The sequence below is a fragment of the Chamaea fasciata genome, unplaced genomic scaffold (genome assembly GCF_029207755.1).
Source record: "Chamaea fasciata isolate MVZ Bird 193981 ecotype frontalis unplaced genomic scaffold, bChaFas1.0.hap1 SCAF_7, whole genome shotgun sequence".
NCBI lineage: Eukaryota > Metazoa > Chordata > Aves > Passeriformes > Sylviidae > Chamaea > Chamaea fasciata.
This window is the reverse complement of record NW_027094092.1, coordinates 23,305,338-23,325,979: the sequence shown is the minus strand read 5'-3', so window position 1 is coordinate 23,325,979 and position 20,642 is coordinate 23,305,338. Positions and strand designations below refer to the sequence as shown.

At 39.3% G+C, this 20,642-nt stretch overlaps 1 protein-coding gene across 7 annotated transcripts in view; it reads right to left on the bottom strand.

The window, feature by feature from the left end:
* Positions 1-20,642, bottom strand: part of CELF1 (CUGBP Elav-like family member 1) — a 62,302-nt gene that overhangs the window by 39,639 nt on the left and 2,021 nt on the right. For 5 of the 7 annotated variants that reach the window (XM_066187923.1, XM_066187922.1, XM_066187924.1 and 2 more), the window contains exon 2: positions 6,831-6,871. The gene's annotated coding sequence lies outside the window, so the exon portion shown is untranslated. The remainder of the gene's footprint in view (positions 1-6,830; positions 6,872-20,642) is intronic. The other 2 variants (XM_066187928.1, XM_066187925.1) reach the window with 1 other exon arrangement.

Genomic DNA, 20,642 nt, shown 5'->3' with positions numbered 1-20,642 from the left:
AGAATATAATGCTTGCAAACAATCTTGTGCGGAAGGCAAGGTACAGATCCCACTTACGAGTGTCTGTGCCCTCTTTTGCTCCCCTAAATGTTGCCTCTGAGTTTGGTCTGTTTTGTTTTTTTTAAAGTTAGAAATAGCTGAAGGTAAACTTCTGGCCATCTTTTTTGTGCAAGAAACAACCCTGCAAGCAATTCTATGGAACAGAAAACTTTAAATATGTTTCAACTTTTATACATTGTCAACACAAACACAGTACCTATAAATCCAGTTTCAAATATCTCGTATTTTCCTGTCCTTTCCTGTATGACGTGAATCTGCAGCTCTGTACTTAGTCAAAACGATACACTGGAAAAAAACATTTTGCAATCTCTACAATATTTGCCAGATTTTTAAGACTCATCTACGCATTTTAGGACAGTCTTCTGACACTGAAACAGAGCCAGAAATTATTCCTCTAGTAAGGGCCTGGAAATCCAGTCATTCTTGGAAAGCTCTCAACAGTCTGCTTTGTCCTCAACCCAAACATGCCATAAAGCATTACAGCAGGCCACGCAACTACATTTACACAGAGAAGGCTGACTGGTTGCATACTGGACCCAAGGGGAACACCAGAACCAGCTATACAATTCCAGGGCAAACCATGTATAAAGGTTTTCATATTTTTATATTATTTATATTAACCTGCAGGAGGAGAACCTCTGAATCAAAAGCACCTTTAAGTTAATGGCAAGCAACACATCTTGTGCACATGTAAACTAAAACCTTAAAGTAAGAACTGGCCAGAGTCACTTTTTTTTACTTAAGAAATGTAATACGTTATCTTAACTCAAAGGAAAAAACTACAAATTCTTATTCTCCTTACTGAAATGTCTCAGAATAGCAGTCAGACACGTCTAAAATTTTTTTCTGATAGTCTTTTATTTTCTTCTTCTAAGTTTCAAGAGATCTTTTGGACTAAAATCAACAAGTTTCAAGTTTCATTGTCCCTTGCAGCATCAGAAGAGTTGCACAAGACATTCTGAGGAGTTCATTAATCTCAAATTGTTTTTATGAGTAGTACCAGTTACAAACAAGAATCAGTTAATATCATACTACAAAAAGTCACTATTTCTCTCTCATTTCATTTTATCCATAGGAAAGCTTTTTGTTGCTTATTACCTGAAGAAAGTTTAAATGTAGACAGGGGGTCTCCAGGAGAGCATTTTACACACTCTAAATAGTAATCACTGCAATAATAATTTTTATGTTGAATGTTAACTTAGAACACAATAAGGCATCATTCCCCCTGAGGGCATGAGGCTACACAGGTACAGCTCCAGCACTGTCCATGAGGAGGGTGGGATGGAAGTGGGATGTGGTGTCCCTGAAAAGACAAACAGTTCAACCTACCACATACATTGTGAGGTAAAAACAGAAGCAAGGAGAGAAGTTCCAGGATCACTCCTGCTACAGAAGAAATGAGATTGCTTTAGTTGTTATTTTGTCTCCTTATCAAAGCTGGGAGTCCCGCTGCCTATTTTGGATAAGCAGCCATCTGCAAAACTTCACTAGCTTTTAAGCTATTCAGGACCACAATCTAAGTGCCAGAGAGTATATTTCTGAAAAAAACACACTCTAGAGTCAAAAGAGAATCAGTATGATTTATGTATCTCAGTTTTTCTAATAAACTAAGAAAATACAGCCAAGTTGATTTAAACACTTACTCTTTAATGAGGTCTAAATAACTATCAGATACTGTAGCAGGTTTCAACTTCAGGAAGAGCTAAGCCCAGAAAGAATGAAGAATACTTCTCTGATGCAGTTCCTTCCAACAAACAAATAATTCTATCATCAAATAAATTTATATCTACTTTCCTAAACCATAAACAGCTTTAGAAGTATTGAGGAAGAATTAACTTTTTACAAAAGAAGAGACAAAATGCCTTTTAAGTTTCATGCAGGAATTACAGCTTCTCTACCCGAAAAGGCAGCAGGACTGATAGACCAACTGAAGTGCATCTACACCAATGCACACAGATGGGAGAAATCTCGCCATCGCCAGCCTTTGTTCTTGTGGAGGACTTCAACTTACCAGATGTTCGCTGGAAATACAACACAGCAGAGAGGAAACAGTCCAGGAAATTCTTGGAGTGTGTGGATGGTAACTTCCTGACACAGACAGTGAGGGAGCCAGTAGGGAGAGCATCCTACTGAACCTGCTGTTTACGAACAGGGAAGGACTGGTGGGTGATGCTGGAAGCTGCCTTGGGCATCACAATCACAAAACTATAGTTTCTGATTCTTGGAGAAGTAAGGAGGTAATGCCAGCAGAAGTGCCAGCCTGGATGTCTGGAGGGTAGACTTTGGCCTGAGGAGGAGACTGGTTGATGGAATCCCTTGGGAGGCAGTTCTGAGAGGCAAAGGAGTGGAGAAGGGCAGGACGTGCTTTAAGAAGGAAATCCTAAAGGCTCAGGAGCAGACCTACATGCTGAAAGATGAGCCAGCGAGGAAGGAGACCAGGCTGGCTGAACAGAGAGCTTTGGTTGGAACTCAGCTGGGGAAGGAAAGAGTGTATCACCTTTGGAACAGGAGCAGGCAACTTGGAAGGACTACAAAGATGTCCTGATGTTATGCAGGAAGCAAATTAGAAGGGCTAAAGCCCAACTAGAACTTAATTTGGCTATTGCAATAAAAGACAACAAGAAATGTTTTTCAAAATGCATTAGCAACAAAAGGAGGGCTAAGGAAAATCTCCATCTGGATGCAGAAGGAAACAGAGTGAAAAAGGATGAGTAAAAGGCAAAGGTACTTACAGCCTTTCTTGCCTTAGCCTTTGATAACAAGACCAGTTTTTCTCAAGGTACCCAGACCCCTGAGATGGACAACAGAGAGCATAATCTAGGAAGAAAGGGTTAGAGACTTGCTTAAATCTATGGGACCTAATGTCATCCACCACTGGGTACTGAGAGAGCTGATGAAAAAGCTAGCCAAGTCACTTTCCACCATCTACTACCAATCCCATTTAACCAGACAGGTTCCAGTTGACTGGAAGTCGGCAAATGTTACACCCCATCTACATGAAGGGTTGAAAGGAGGATCTGGGGAACCACTGATGCCTAGAGAAGCTACCTGGAACAGAGGCTAGGCAGTGTTAAAGGGATAAAGTAGGTATTTATTAAAAGGCCTTCAAAGGATACATCTTGGGCAGTACAAGAGTCTGGTCGTGGCCCTATCCAAGATGGATGACGGGTCACGAGTTTTCACACTTTTTTAAAGTTTTGGTAGATTTGCCTATTGGGGTTGATTGTACAATTACAGCTTCAGGTTATGAAGTCCCATCCTCCCAGACTGCTCTCCTCAGTTCGCCATTGTTTATACCTTTTTTGGGCTTGAAGTTGCAATGGTATTCTAGGTTCTAAGGCTGGATTGTTTTGTCTAACTAAACTGTGAAGAGAACTTGCTAACACTTTATATAAAGTTCAGAGTTATATACTAATACAGTACAGAATCTGGAAAATATGAAAGCTAAAACTTAAGGCATCACCACAGGCCTGTGAGCCTGACCTCTGGGATGGGGAAGGTCATGGAGCAGATCATCCTGAGTACCACCACACAACACACAGAGAACAAGCAGGGAATAAGGCCCAGACAGCATGGGTTTCTGAAAGGCAGGTCCTGCTTTATCAACCTGATCTCCTATGTCAAGGTGACCTGCTGAATGGATGAGGGAAAGGTTTTTGATGTTGTCCACCTGAACTTCAATACAGCTTTTGGCATTGCTTCCCACAGCATCCTCCTGGACAAAGTGACTTCCATGATGATGTACTCTTTGCTGGGTAAAATCTGGCTGGATTGCTGGGCCCAGAGAGTGGTGGTGACTGGAGTTACATCCAGCTCATGGTTGGTCATCAGAGGTGATCCCTAGGTCTCAGTACTGGGGCCAGTCCTGTTTCATCTCTTTATCAATGGTCTGAACGAAGGGATCAAGTGCATCCACAGCAAGTGTGCAGGCAACACCAAGTTGTGTGGCACTATTGCTCTGCCAGAGGATAGGAAGGCTCTGCAGAGGGATCAGGGTAGGCTGGACCAATGGACTGAGGCCAACTGTGTGTGTGTCTCAACAAGGTTCAGTGCCAGGTCCTGCACTTGGGTCACAACAACCTCAGGCATCACTACAGGCTGATGGAAGTGGGGCTGGAAAGCTGCACAGCAGAGTAGGACCTAGGAAAGTAGGCTGACAGCAGCTGAACACGAGCCAGCAGTGCCCAGACGGCCAATGGCATCCTGGCCTATGTCAGCAATAGTGTGACCAGCAGGATCAGGGCAGCAATAGTCTCCCTGTACTTGGCACTGGTGAGGCTGTACCTCATGGGCTGTGTCCAGTTTTAGGCTCCTCAGTACAAGAAGGCCACTGAGGGGCTGGAGCATGCCCAGAGGAGGGCAATGAAGCTAGTGAAGGGTCTGGAGCAAAAGCCTTATGGGGAGAACTTGAATAAGCTGGGGTTGTTTAGTCTGGAGAAAAGTAGGCTGAGAGGAGACCTTATTCTCTCTACAAATACCTAAAGGAGGTTGTACTGAGGTGGGGGTCAGTCTTTTCTCCCAAATAATAAGATGAGATAAAATGCCCTGAAGTCACACCAGAAGAAGTTTAAATTGGATATTAGGAAGAATTTCTTCATTGAAAGGGTTGTCAAGCATTGGAACAGGCTGCCCAGAGAAGTGTTAAAATGTCCATCCCTGGAAGTACTTGAAAAATGCGCGGTGCTTAGGGACAGGTTTAGTGACAGACTTGGCAATGTTAAGTTAACAGTTAAACTCTGTGATCTTAAGAGTCTTCTCTAACCTTAAAGGTCCCATGACTATCATTTGACAATCCACAAACTTTTAATGCCCATTTTTATCTCCATGGAAGTGCCAAAGATTTTCATTTTGGAAGGGGCTCTTGTCTGCAGAAATTTTATTTGAGCACAGACATGTTTTAGCATGGTAAATGGGTATATGACAAGAGTCAATACACAGAAGTAGGACTGACTCTTCATCTCAAAGCAAAGCTGACTCCTCCTCATTTTATTCTCTGTGCCAGACCAGAAGCAGAATGCCATCAGTTTTATACTGATATATCTCTGTGGAGTTAATAATGATGAGGCATTTCATACTGGGACATTTACAAACAATTTTATATACCATTTTTAGATGTTCAAGGAAAGACTCCATCCTCTTCCATTTGGACACCCTTCTTATTCGCATTTAGGCAGATGAATTCCACTTTATTTTGCTCTTAAGATGAGAAACCACAGATCTTGCACCGAATCAAAATGACTTATTTTCATCAACCAGAAACTTAGTGATTATCTTGCTATTTAAATAATCTGACTGTTTCGTTATTTAAGTAATCCAAATATATTGATTCTGGACCTGGGTTTTGCAATTGAAGAATCCCATGAGTTTGAAAAACTGGGCCTAATCAGCATAGTCTGTCTCAAAAGATGCAAATTCTTCAGAAAAAAAAAAGCCACATAATGGTCAGTATTCTCTCTTTTCAATCTTCTCTATGGTCCTAATGGACAGCAAAGGAGCAGGAAGTGCAAAGGACAGAGCACCAGTCATTAGAAATGAGGTTGAGTGTTTTGCAACCCACACAATGCCTGGAGACAAGTGCCCTTAAACTGGTACTTCTAAACACAGAGGTCAATCACCAATTCTCTAAAAAATCACTTGAAAATGAAGGTGTTCCTGGATTTCTTAAACCAACTTTAGATCTTTCTACCCTGATGAGTAACATATGGAGAGACAGGATATCCTGCATTTTAAAGACAAATTTGTTTTTCTTTGTGATATAGACATAACTAAATCCTTCCCAACGTATTTATAAAAACTGTAACAAATGTCTGTCCATTTTTCCTCAAGGAAACAAATATTTCCTCAAGACAATATAAAAACTCAATTCTCCCTGGTTGTCTACAGACCAAAGCACACCTTAAATATTTCTGCCATAGCAGAGGTAATTCACTGGAAGAACAAAAATCACCAAACCTTGGTTGTGGTGATACTGACAGTGTTACTTAACCCAGCAGTTACAGGTCAATTGTCTCAGAAGTGAACCGAAACTCTTGAGGTGCACAGTACTAACAGTCTGATATGCTCTTTTGTACTCCTCTGACCACACAGTAAATCATTCCAACTTCCCAAACCAGAGAAACAACTAGATCACGGAAGAGCTTTTTACTGGATTGACAAACTGACTCCGTCTATAATGCAAGCTACCATGGGAACCACATATAACTAAAGGATACAGCACTAAACTCTCAGCTGGAAACTGAGAAGGGGCAATTGTCTCTGCTGTCACATGAAACTACACCCTTACTGGACTTCTAGCACTAAGAAAATTGCACTAGAAGATCCTCACATTTGACTCCGTGCATTTCCATACTAGACTATGTTCCCGTTCTGCTGCACATAATAAAACTTGTCTCAGCCCAGAAGGGGTTTTCTGCTAATACTTACCTTTAGGATTTAATGTACTACAGAATAGTGCAGATTTGTTCTGGTCAAGAAATTACTGTGAAGACATGCATTCCTACTTTGCAGTTACGTTTCTAAAATTATTAAATTATAAATGGAGTTAAAGATGTCTATAGACTCAGTACTCACAGTCCTGAACTGTTAACGCTCCCAACCCCCTTTGGCAGTACAAAGGCAGGAAACTGTGGAGTTTAAGGTTCAGGGAGCACTGCTCACTGCAGTGGAAAATGACTGCTATCATCACTGAATGTAAAAACAACATCTCTCTAAACCTTTGAAAGGAAGCTCTACTACACAACTGAGGGATACAAGCTTTAGTTGGTTCATACCTGCAGCTACGCACCTCCCTCCAGCCGTTCCAGTCTTCGCTCTACAAGATAAGAAAAACACACTTTGAGTATCAACAAGCACTGAAAGAGGGAACACAGAATTGAACAACACAAGTAAAAAATGTTATTTCTACATCTTAAGCAAATAATCAGCTGGGAACCATACAGATTTTCTGTACTAGCACCTCATAAATTGGAGATGCTACTTCATGATTCAGAGTTCTCTTTTTGCAAACTCAGTAACAGACTCGCCACACAAGCCAGTCCATATTTAAAACCAACTTGGGAATTTTTATGTGTGAGGTTTTTTGACCTTTTTTACTCCCTCAAATAATTTCTTCTCTGCCTCCTCCTGGGTTATTTTGCAGAACCACTCTCATGTCAGTCTGGCAGTATTTTACAGAAAATCCAAATCTATTTACTTATCTATAGTTACCAAACTATAAACTGCATCCACCAGCAAGGAGAAGAATTAAACAAGGCTATCTGAGCTGCCACATTGTGACTGCTTTGCAGTCCCCTACTTAACTTTTCTTCTGTAATTTTTTAGTAAGTGAAAATAAGCGAGCCACATCCGCTTCTAATGTGCCATGTAATATACTTGGTTATTTATCACATGTACTTCTGCCCTCTTTTTCAATGGGAGATCTCTTGAGAATTTTCAATTCTTCTAAGTTTTTCCTATTTGTTCAATTTATTTAATAAAGTACTAAAGCCTCTAAAGGAATAAAGAATCCTAAACACCAGAACAAAGTTAATTTTCTTATAATATTTATTGAAAACAAAACCCAGTCCATGAACCCTGACAAAACACAATTATATGAAATGCGCATTTTCAAAATTATGAATTTTTCTTTCCTAGAATATTACTCAAAACTGACTGTTGTTCGCGGAACACTTTACATGTTTATTTCTGTTCTGTTCAGAACAACATTCTGGATTATGAAGCTCCAATCAGTGATTGAGGCAAATGTCACCTTAAGACACTTCTCCCATCTCAGCCAGATTCCTCTGCTTTTCTGAAGTTTAATTACAAAATATTAGTTTATGGCCAAAATATGGTCTCAGATTCCTGCTAACAGACCTTCTTCATGCCTAACTTTTAATGTCTTCAAAACAACATGTAACATTTTTTTGCTTATATGTGAAGTTTTACTTCTTTGATAATCAGCTTTCAGAAAAAAAAAATACACAGCCACTTGATTTTGTGAATGTTTAAGAATATCTATATAAACAACTTTTTGATGTTAAAACGAAAATCTTCACTTCGCACATGTAACTGTAACCCTAGTGAAATAATTTAAAAACTTCAAAGAAACCAAAAGTGCAGCTAACATAGCCAGAGGAACCCATAACTCTTGGATACCTTTGGAAAAAATATACACTTCACTGAATCAAAGGCAAAATCCAAGACAATAAAAACTTCAAAAAACAAGCAGCAAATCTGACAATCACCTGTAGAAAGCCTGGGAGAGTGCTCTTAAATCACAAATTGTTTTAGTATGGTTTATTTAATTGCATGCAGAACATAAATACACTGAATAACTTAGTCAAGTTTATACATCAGACAAACCCGGCCCGAAGGCCAAATACTCTGACAACCGTGTTTCTTCCCAGGAATAATTGGGTCTTAGATCCCTCAGACTAAGGTTTATACATACATACAGCTGAGTGCTGCTAGCCATGTGTGCAGCATAGTCACTTCCGTAATTAACTGATGGCGCAGTAAGCTCTTGTGCAAAGTAGGTTCTCCCCAGCCAGCATTTGATGGTGATAGCCAACTGCTTTCATAGTTGCATGAGTACTCTTAGTGTGGTCAGCAAAACAATTAATGGGGTAAATTCAGATCTCTCATCACAGCTTTTATAAAAATTTTTCTGAAGTTGTCCCCTGACAACTGCAGATGAGTACAGCTGTCACTTTCAACTACTGCAGAAAGCTGGGAGGAACTACTGTGACACTACCTGAGTACTCCACGTAGAAAAACAAAGGTTTAACACTTAGATTTAACGGCCCTGCCAGATCTAAAGGTGACAAAATATACTCTCACTGATGAACAGTTGCAACTTTTGATATGCGATATAATACAAATAGAACTGCAGCTGATAATGGAAACAAGTGTCTCTATCCACTAAGTACTAGACAAAAGATATGAGCCCAATAAATCTAGCAATACTGCTTTTCTACTGAGTGGTAAAACTTGCCTCACAAGCAGCTTGGACCACCTAAGAGAATATCAGATCATTTAATGGATTCTGATCAATGAAATTACTGTCACAGTCAGCACTTTGTCTAGGCCAGTTAGTTCTGATTTCTCATTACACTTTCCAGGAACTATTATTTATGGGACATCAAGGTTACCATTGGCAATTAAAGAGGCCAACAGATCAAACAGACCACATAGCTCAACCTCAGATACATCCTGGCGTCAACAGTCTCTCACATAAATCAGCATTCAGTCTGGACTCACTGCAGATTTACATACTTTTAGGAACCGATTTGACCAATAATGAAAATTTGAAAATATAGAAAGAGCTAGTTCTTTGGAAGAAGTACAGGAGGGAGATAAGAATGCATCAAAGAGTGACGGAGCAAGTGCATGACACAGGTCAGGAACAGAACCGACAGCCCTGCACAAACCAGAGAAAGTTTCAATCACTCTACAGCCCAGGCCACAACCCACAGAAAGCTACAGAGGGTTCCCTTTGTAGCAACCCTTACTAATGAGGCAACAACACAACAGAGTCAGCAAGAGGAAACTCATATAGTACAAAAACCTTACCAGAGAAGGAGATGTATTTCTTTATCTGAGAAGTGCCCTTCTACTGCAATTTTTATGCCACCCAAACCTCTCAGCACCAGAAGCTACTTGTTCAGTGTGAGGCCACAGCTCAGTCACTGCGCTTGCTCAATTTACTTTGGCAGACAGAGCTGTCAAACACTGTTTTTCTCAGGGCTGCCAGCACAAATACTAAAGGGTACACAGAGTAGCAGACAAACTATACAGTTAGCAAGCTGAATTACTCATGACAGTGTGTTCTACTATAAGAATGTAAGTTTTTTCAACTTTAGATGTAATAGGAAGAACAGAATGAAGAATAGAAGAGGTGCATATTTTGGGACCACTGCAGATAAAGACAAAAAGACAGGAAAACATTTCAAATGCTATGCTTCAAGTTACTCTAACCAGGACATCATAAAATACTTAACCATTTGGGATGCTGATCATATTTGCAATGTCTGTTTCATGTCCAGTCAGCATTTACAGCCCTAACACCTCCAAGATTGATCATTAAGTCTCACAATCCAAAATGAAAGCATTAAAGACACACTTGAACAATACAAACGAATCCTGTGATTTACTGTTGAAAACATGGGACTGGGGCTTAGGAGACCTAGCTTCTATTATTAACTATGTGGCTGAATAGCAAGTTTTTGGTCCTAAGAGTTTCCATTTGTACAATATGGACAAATACGTACAAACAAATAATAATGTTATTTTTTTTGTGAAAAGGTATTTTGAAAACTAGTGACAGAATGTATCTAATCAGAGTCAGGAGTGTCATCACATTGTTACAGTTGCATCTCAACTTCACCAAAAAAAATTTCCACAAAGCATCCGTCTGTTAATAAAATCCAAAGAATCTCACCAGCAAAAGATTTTAGCTTGCTATCTCTCTCCAGATTATGGTATTATGGGATTCACAAAATACATCAGGAATTGCAAACAGAAGGTACAAACTAAAGCAAGATTTCATTTGCTTTTTGAATGAAGGTCAGAAAGCCTGCATTCATGTTTTGCTTTATGGAGACCCTACATGCCACATGAAGACCTGTCACAAACAGCAGAGTTTGGTCCTCTTTCGGGTAAAAGATTGAGTTTTAGTGAACACAAACAATTTTCTCAGTTGAACCACTAAGTTTACCCCTAGAAGCAACCGAACTTTAGCTGAACTTTAACAATCTCATCCATCTCAGCCACAAGATTCAAATACTAACACTTTCGACTCACCTGTCTTTAAAGGCAAGATAAAAAAAATCTCAGTGGGGAAACCACCCCTGCACAATGTTTAGACAGACACAGCTTGCATGGCTGTGTTAAAAATTCAAGATACTCACACACCTGTTTTTCTGATTGTACAAAAAGGAATAGATTCAAAAGCAGACAGAGAATAAGGATGTATCGCAGGACCCTCACAAAGATCTTCAAATGCAATCACTATTCTGTATTACGACACCTAAAATGCCAAAGGAGGACACAGTGCACATGGCTGTTTCCAGCATCTACTGCTAGCTTCAGGAGGAAAATAATTTTGAGGTGTTCCAATTTTGAAAGATCAGAATTGAATGTTATACAAAATTCTGAGTAGGTCTGAAATTCTGTATTTGCAAAATGTTGAAGTATAAACATTTTTATTTTATTTCAAAGAAGCACAGCTAAGAAAGACTGGTTTACCTGAAGCTTGTATGTGTCTTGCTTGGCTTATATTAGACAAATACTTGCCATGAACTCTACCGTGCAGAATCTGCCATTGCCACGCCTGCAAACCAAAGAGTGAAAATATGCTCAATTATTTTTATCTTCATTTTGTAACAGGCACACGGTAAATCCTTTGCAGAAGTAAATGGATTCAAATTACATTCATATACATCTGCAAAGAATTGGAGTTGCTGCTCTACTATAAACAATGAATATTGATCCAAATCACTTTTAACAGCAAATATTTTTCATTAACATTTGAAAAGATTTAACATTGGGTGTATAGAGCTGAAGCTTTAAAAAATATTTCATACTATTTCTTTTTCTCCATCAGAGGCAAATGCTGGCATTGCTGTGGGGACATCAACTTAGGAATGTCCCATTTCTGCTCTAAAACACAAATTTAATAAAATGTAACCATTTCACAGCAAAGCAGCTCTTACTAAGCTTCTAGTCCAGATCTCTGAAGGTTTCTCATTTGTCATCATTTGTATATAGTTTGATTTCTTTTTTGCAACATTTACTCCCCTCTTCAGTATCTTTATATGGTATCTGAAACATAAAATTGTAAATGATACAGAAAAATTGTATTTAGAAAAAAAAATCTGCATTCATTTATGATCTACTGAAAACACAGGAATACATGAACACATGCCATGAAGCATCATTTTGATGTGACTACCAATCACAATTATAATGTTGGATGTGTGGAGAAGGATCAAGAGTGTCAATGTACTTTGCCAAGAACCAGAGGGTTCTGCTGCATGAGCATGCAGAAGAGACATAAAATAAATATCTTTCTGAATTCTCTATATTTCATGCCTAGATTTTGAAGGCACCTTTTACTCCCCAAACCTTACAGTCTATGTGGCACATAATTTTCTCTCTGTCCTAATATCAGAAAAGCTCACCAATTTCTTCCCAATGAACAGCAGGCTTTCCATAGAGCAGCACCAAATACAGTGTGTACCAAATACTGCATTCACTGAGAAGAATGTTAAGACAACATTTAGGACTTCCCTGTCTAGAAGCAAATTATATGTGCCACAGCAGGCAACATAAGCAAACAATTCTCACTTAATATTTTCAGGTTACACAACTGAGAAGACTGTATATAAGCTCTCCATAAACATTCAATAGAAATGGGGAAGAAATTCAAAGGAATAGATTGAGATACTCCTGCTATAGATCCAGTTTAAGTTGATACTCTTGCCAAAAGAATAGTGCACAACTCTTTGTCACCAGCTGTCCATCCCCACCTCTGTGTAACAAGCCTGAGAAAGGAAACGGTCAAGGTGTGATCTTGTCTGCCACCACCAACAGGAAAATAATAGTTTTAACCCAGACACGCTCCTAGATTCAGTTCACTGCACAACCACACAGATGTTGTTGGTAGCACAAAGGAAAGATGCATGAAAAATGGCACAAGCCTCCTTTGGAGCAATACTGGCAGGTGCTCATTTAAATTACCCATGGAACTAGATCATCAGATATAGGTACTGAATTTCACACAATTAAATCTCTACTGATTGATCCTTTTTAAAGGCCTCAAGTGATAAGCAAGGGTTCCATCACTTCTGTTAAGACATAACTATGCTTGTAAGAACTATATACATGTCCTTCCATATAATGATCTTCACTGTTCCACTTCTTTGTCAGTGGACTGCCTCAGATATTAGAGACATGTCACTCCACAATCTTGATTAAACATTACGATTTAACTTAGCATCACAAGTAAATGTTTTCCAACTTTCATTTATTCTTCCTGGAGCTTAATACCTGTAATTACTTTACAATAGCAGTTTTAAGTTTCATCAATTTGAAATGCACACTGGACTTAATTCAAAATTCCTGGAATCTTCCCATATGTCCACCCTTAAACTAACATTATTATTCAACTGCATAATTATAAATTTTTTTAAAAGGGCTTATTTTTTTGGGGAAAAAAAAATGAAAAATAGCAGTAGGGCAAAAAGAAAATAAAAATATGCCTTCCTGTGGAATTTCAGTACCTTCAAAGGGCATCAGACAAAAGTTAATCTGTCTTCCACCCTGATTAAACCTTTTCTGCAGACAAGGTAACACAGTCAAGATAAAATAGATTATTTCATATTCTCTCTCACACATGAAAGTATGTTTACATACAGCAAACAAGATTTCCTGTCTTGACAGCTTGGCTTAGCTCTGAACAATGTCACTTTCTCATATATTGCCTTTAGGAAGATTCTAACAAAACGGTATGATTGGAATTCCCCAGTGCCATTCTACTACTCAAATGCCCTTGGTGCACATGTATTTATTATTTATTCAGTCCATTTACCATGGCATCTTTCACAGAACACACACACAGTATTTTTAAACATGCAATAGTGTACTTCCAAGAGGCCTTTGAAACTGCCTAGTCATATTCCTGCTCCAAGACTACTTGGAGGAAAAGGTGAATATGCCACAAGAAAACACTTGAAAGCCAAGGAATCATAAAACTCCAACCACTGGGCTCAAACAGTACCAAGATTTGCTTCTAACTGGTAACTCATATAAAAGAAAGGTTATCAGCTAGGGAGTCAGCAATTGGAAAAGTGGGAAGACAGGCGGGCAGATGACCTAATTCTAGCAGAGGATGCCAGAATCAGGCAAAATACCAGGACACTTCAGGTAACAAGCTTAACATTCACAGGCTGCATATTTACAACAAATTCCATAGGTTTTCCACATGAAGATGGAAAAAACTACTGCAGTGTATTCCTGTTAAACAGAATGATCAGAAAACAGCCACACAACTAAGCTGCTTGAGTTCAATCAGTTCAAGAAGATGACCCTCTGTCATGCCTCGATCGCAGGTCCCTGCCTGCAGACATCATCAGTACAATCCAGACAATGCCAGACAGCTGAGATCCACCAATTTGCCTCCAAAACGTCCTTCCAAATTCAAGAGGCACACAGCTTTCTCAGGAGAAAATACACTGAAGACACTCCAGTGGTAGGAAAGAAAAATAATTCAAATCGAGTTTATAGAACACGGTCCTCAAGTAAAAAGGCAGACTCTTCCTAAAATCAATTTCACAACTGAAACAATGTTTTCCTCTCACAAATTCCAGAAACAAAAGGCTCATGCCTATTTGCATAGATATTCAGAAGACAGCAGAATTTTTAAGGAGACAGTATTTCTTTAAATTCAGAAGTACCCCATAAACAATTGTCCTCTTTCTCCGTCTCAAAAAATTATTGCCACAGTTCATGGTGTATTCAATTGCTGCCACTACTTTGAGCACCTTTCTGCTACTCAACTAAGATTGTATCAACAGTCGACTACAGTGTAGCAGCTAACAGACTTTCTGCACTATTTGTTAATCTGATCTACTATTTTACAAAAGGAATTGTGAATAGTCATCCCAATGGATGCAGAGCCTTAATACAGAGTTTATGCAAGAACACAGTCAGGGAAGTCTTAGCTGCAAGTATGCAGCCCTTCCTAACAAGGTATTTCCTACAAGCCCCATCCCTGAACATCAACTCCTGATTCCAAACTAGGCAGGCCAGGGTCTAGCTCCTCATTAATCCCCATTGCCCATAACAAGCAAAGACAGCACTCAGATCTTCCAGGACAGGATCTAGCTCTCATTAATCTTCAAGGCAGACAGCGACAACAGACCTTTTATGGAAGGATACAGGCCTTGGCTAATCACTCCCCAAAGCAGGAAGGGAGATTAAAATCCTCATCCCAGAAGACAGCAGCTCCTTTGGAGATTAAATGTGTCTTTCTGATGCCACTGCCACCCACTACAAACTGTCCCTGCAAGGCAACTCCTCCATTTCCAGTCCCCAGACTCCCAAATTTGGATAAACTTCATTTTACAAAAAAAAGCCCCCAACATCCACAAACAGATCACCTTTCACTTTGGAACACCAGTCGTCCCCAGAGACAGACAGGCAGACAGACGTAACAGAGACTATAAGCCTTGGCTCTCAATTCTGCTCAGCAAATGCCCACCAGGCCAGCCACACTGCCTGGTGAGCCAGTGTGCTCTGCTGGACAAATATAGAAAGCAGAAAGTGGAACAACCCTTACAGCAGAAGAGATTCTGCTCAGCTCCCCGAGAGGGAGGAGCAGGAGCTGAACCAGCCAAACTGCTTTACCCATACATGGTCTCTGAAAGAGCCCATTGCTAAGACAAGTTGCTTTACACAAGCACACCCTCATTCACTGTCACACCGTGCAAGGAAAGAAAAGAATTAAAGCATCCAAGCCTAAGGGAGTTACTGTTTTGAAGTGAGTTCCAACTCCACTTTGCTTGTGCCCACCTTAATAACGCACAAACGTCTAACACTGTTCACCAACAAAATCTGGGCAGCAACCCAGAAACAAGACAAAAATCTTCCTCCCAGGGAATCCCCACATCCACCAGCATTTCAATAACTACTGAACTAGTAAAGTCTTCCTTGTTGCTTTTGGACACACACATCCACATACAAAGTTCTTGGTTTGACCTTCTCCCTCCTCCAACCCAAACTGAATTACAGAAATCTTTTTAAACCCTTCTCCCTTTTCAAGTATTGTCCTAGACCAGGAAGCATGACCTTTCCCATTGGTTGATACTAATTACTATGGTGACCTGCCGTTTCTTGTCTACTTCCCCTGTAGTCCTTTTTGCCAGTGTTTAAACACTAAACCTTTTCCTAGGCATTCTTCTTAGAAACAGAAGAAATGCACTTCTATGCAGCACCCTCTTCTCTCTCCACCCACCCCACCTCTTCCACATTCTGATGTGGAAAGAGCAGAGTAAGTGTAATTGGAGACCCAAATCCCTAGGTCTTCACAGAAAAAAAACTTCTAAAAAGTGGCAATATATTTCCCTTTTTTAGTAGAAAAGTAAGACAGTTTGCAAACTCAAAAGCAGCTTCATTTATATTAAAAAGCATCATTTTTTATGAGCGATTTATTACCACATGCTGCTGCCTATTGCTTCTCCTTGGTGTATCCCACATTTATGTGGTGATACCAAACGACCTTACAGGAGCTACCCGGAAAGTTCTTTCATGCAAGTAAGTGGAAGCTGCAACTTCCACCTGTATCAGGAATGCAGCAGCCAATCCAGAACTCAGAGGAGCACACTAGTCAGGTAGCTTGGTTAATGTCATGTGCAAGTAGGTACAAAAGTGCTGGTATTCAAACCAACAATCCTAATATTTTTTCAGATTTCTCATTACTGAGATAATGGTTTAGGCTCCCTGCAAATTCAGGAAGACAAGAGCATATGCAGAATTAGCTCTACACCTAAGCACAGGCTAAATTATATTACTTACAAAAAAGGATTAAGAATATGTGTCCTATCTTGCTCTCCAAGAAATGCCTATTAAACTTAGTCTTGAATTAAATGAAAAAATAATTTTAAACCCAAAGAAATTCCAAAGCAAATTCTACATCAGACAATTAGTGTCACAGCAGCTTCCACACTGTGAAATACAGACAGTACCACCTACAGCCCATCTCTGACAGCGATCAAATTCTGGCACTGAATGCATAATCCAGAGTGTAACATGGGTGGCTTTAGTCCATAAATATCAGAATATTCTCACTTAACTTTTTCTAAGTCTCCAATGCATATAATCATGGGTTTCTGAGCAGTCAACACTGCTTTAGAGAAGTAAATTTCTTCCCCCAGAAGATTCTGCATATTGATGTTTTCAAAGGTATCACTTCTAATGTCACTTAGGACCATGCAAGGAATTTTAATTGCTTCAGCTTGTGCTCACCTGTCCTACACATTGCACAGCCATTGAACAATCACGTGCAAGAAAAAAACAACCAACAAAAAACCACAAAGAAATACAACTCATCACTAAGTTGGCCTGTCATCCAAGTATTTTTTAACTCCGAATTTTAAATGGAGAACAGAAAATCTTTGAAGACAAATAACAGAGAAATACAGGTAAGTAGGCAAAAAATATTTTTAGATGATGCTCTGCTTTGGAATACAAAACTATAAATTAGAGATTTGTTTCTACATTGTATTGTGCCTACACAAAATGCAAAAGCTAGATGTGATGTTCAAAATACATTCTTCCTGAAAGATCAGTATGTCATTGCCTTCTGAAGAAACATTTATCAAAACTCTATCTTGTAAGATTTTGCAGAGATACTAAGATGCCTGGTGTCCATCCTGCAAATCTCTACATACATTAAGAAAGATGCTATCGTTTTTGTATGTAGAGTTGGACATTGTCTGCTAAGTGCCTGATTTGAATTACAAACTCCTCTGCTTTGGAAAAAGCAGACATGAATATTCCCTTTCCAACAGAGTCTAAAAAATTTGTGGATTGCATGCCTACATTGGAATATCTTTTGAACTGCATAGTTTGGGACAAAAATAGCAAAGAACATGCAAGGGTTCAGTGAAAGCCTGAATTTTAAGTGGTAAGACGTTTGAAGGACAGCAGTTTTACTTTGACATGTGAAATACCGAAATCTAGTGGATAACAACTACATAATTTTTGTGAAAGATGCAGTACAAAACAGCCTGCAGACAGAAGTGAAAGCTACCTGAAAGAACAGTTTTGATAGTGGTGTAAAAACCAAGCCAAGGTCCTGAAAAACTCAAATTAATTTAAAGTAAAAACAATGTAAGACAATCACCTGGGTTCTTACATGAATTGGGAGAGCATTCAGTTCTGAGAGAATACAGAGCATGCAAGCATTAAAAAAAAAAAAAAAAAAAAAAAGCTCTGCAAAGGAAAGCCTGCCAGATACCACACCAGCATGACACCAGATATTCAACAAACACCCATCCTCTCATCCACATGTTCATTCAAGATCTCCTTGAGGTGTGCTGCTGAAAAGGACAAAGAACCCAAACTGCCTGCTCATTTGCATGGATATCAGCAACACCCAAGCTAGTTATTCCAAGTTATATTACAAGCAATTTAGTCAAACCAATGTAAAAATCCCAGAGCAATATGGTTTTAAGGCCAGTTTACATAATCTTAAATCTACCTCGGAGTTTACCACTGCAAGCTAAGCCATTAAATCAGTTATAAATCTACTCTAATTGGTAAAGACTCGTTATCAAAACTCGCTATTTGTCAGTTTGCCACTAATAGTCTGCCTCTAACAGAGCAGCCCACCTATCCTAAAAACAAAACGAAAAGACCATGCTATACTAAATATACTGAAGATACAAGGGTAACATGCATAATTGGGGCAGACAAGACGGCTTGCGGACAAGGATTCCTCTTCTGGCATAAGGCTTTCACTTACATATACCTGTGACACAAATGGCATCATCTAAACTGAAATTCTTCACTGAGAGTTGGAAACTACTGAAGATTTCTGTTCAGCCATCTCATTGCTCATCCTGAATTCACCTGGCAATGATGCATTTTCTTTAGCACAGAGCCAAGACAGCTGGAAGTTTGAAGCTACTCAGGATGTCAAAGATGACTTCCTTTCCTTGTGACGATGGCTGTGCTGCACTCTATTGCTGTCACACCAATCAGCCTGCTCTGTCCATCACCGCCCAGACTCGTGAGCTACTCCTCCCTACAGCAAAGCTCTGGCAGACTAAGTGGCACAGCAGCTTTCACCACACGTATATTTCAGTTCTACTTGCTTGAGTCTCACATCAGGTACAAACAAGACAATGTTCAGTTGATGTTTGGGAAATCTCCTCTCCAAGTGTGAATGCTAAAGCTCTCTCTTCTCATTCTTACCTCCACGTATATTTCAGTTCTACTTGCTTGAGTCTCACATCAGGTACAAACAAGACAATGTTCAGTTGATGTTTGGGAAATCTCCTCTCCAAGTGTGAATGCTAAAGCTCTCTCTTCTCATTCTTACCTCCCAAACACAAAGTGTCTTGGCACCTTTGTAAAATAGGTTGCAGAGCAATAGCAGAAAATGTGGTATCTTGCATTCTTGCATTTATTCATATAACAAGTATCTCTGATGACTGGAAGGGCAGTAAAACTACTGGTTACTTTTCCAATCAAGATAATCTCTCTTGCCTCAAGAAATCTTGTAACAGGATCGCCACTCAAGCTCCTGTGCTGTGATACTTTGAGAAATACCCATTAGAGGCCCTACACAACTTCTCTCAATTTACAACTCCCATTCTAATAAATACTGAAATATTTTAGTCTTCTTTTCTTTTATACTACTTTTTCTCCTGCCAAATACCTGATCAATGGATAAAAATCATACCTTCTTGCCTGAAGGCAGTTAGTTACCAAGGCAGTGAATAAGTCTGCACATGGTCTTGAAGGACAAGCAATACTAACCATGCCCAGACTGAAATAAAACATTTCAGACATTCATGGCAAGACTGAAAAATAAAAAAGCAGAAATACAGATCTGAGTCCACCTGACTACTGCAGCTGTCTCAGTAACCAAACTCACATTATGTCGTGGAAAACTGGTCATATTCACTTAAGAACAGTCTCTAGTTCAACAGCCACAACAGTGGGTTCCTGGATCTCAGTGCTAAAGACTATTAACCAGGAAATCTCAAAAACTATGAGAATTTGTCTCACTTCCCACCTACTCTAAAACAGGCACTAAAGGAAAAATCAGAGTGGGCATTCTGAAAAGGTTTGTGGCAGATGACTCAGTAACTGATAATCAGTAGCCACATGTCAGAAAAACATGCAAGAAATAGTTAAGGAGCAACCTGCTCACAACAAAGTCCCCCAAAAAGTTCAATTAGATACTGGATTTCAGGTAGAATCTTACTTAACTCAAAGTGAATCTAAATATTTAAGAATCAGATAAGCATCTACCTTTTATGAAATTTAACCAATTCAGGATACTGCTAGTGATTTTATAAGAAAATTTACACAACATTATAAATATTTCCTTTATTTCAAAGTCTCATGTTTTGTTTCAACCAATGATTCTTCAACTGATGTACAGGTTACTTGGCAAGGAATGGACTTATTATTAATGAGATAGACAACTATTGTATATCAATGATCCTGTCACATTTCCTGCTTTCCCCTTTACAGAAGAAGTGCCACGGAGCATGTTTTCAGAATCCCTGCTTGTAGCAGAAGAACTAAAAGAACCTTCCTCCTACCATGCAAAGATAATCCTACAAGTGCATCAAGTTTTGGAGGCCTAGCAGAAACACGGACACAGTAAATACACAGTAGTACTACCATGGATTTCTTGACCCCCTACTGAAAGATAGGTACGTTCTTCTTGTTTTGTAGGTCATTTACATTCAAAACAAAACTACCTAACACATAAATCTTCATGTTTGAGTGTTCATGACTTTAGAACAGTCACTTTTCAATCATTTGATTTTCTACAGATGCTGTGTTTCTGTTTTCTTTTGCAT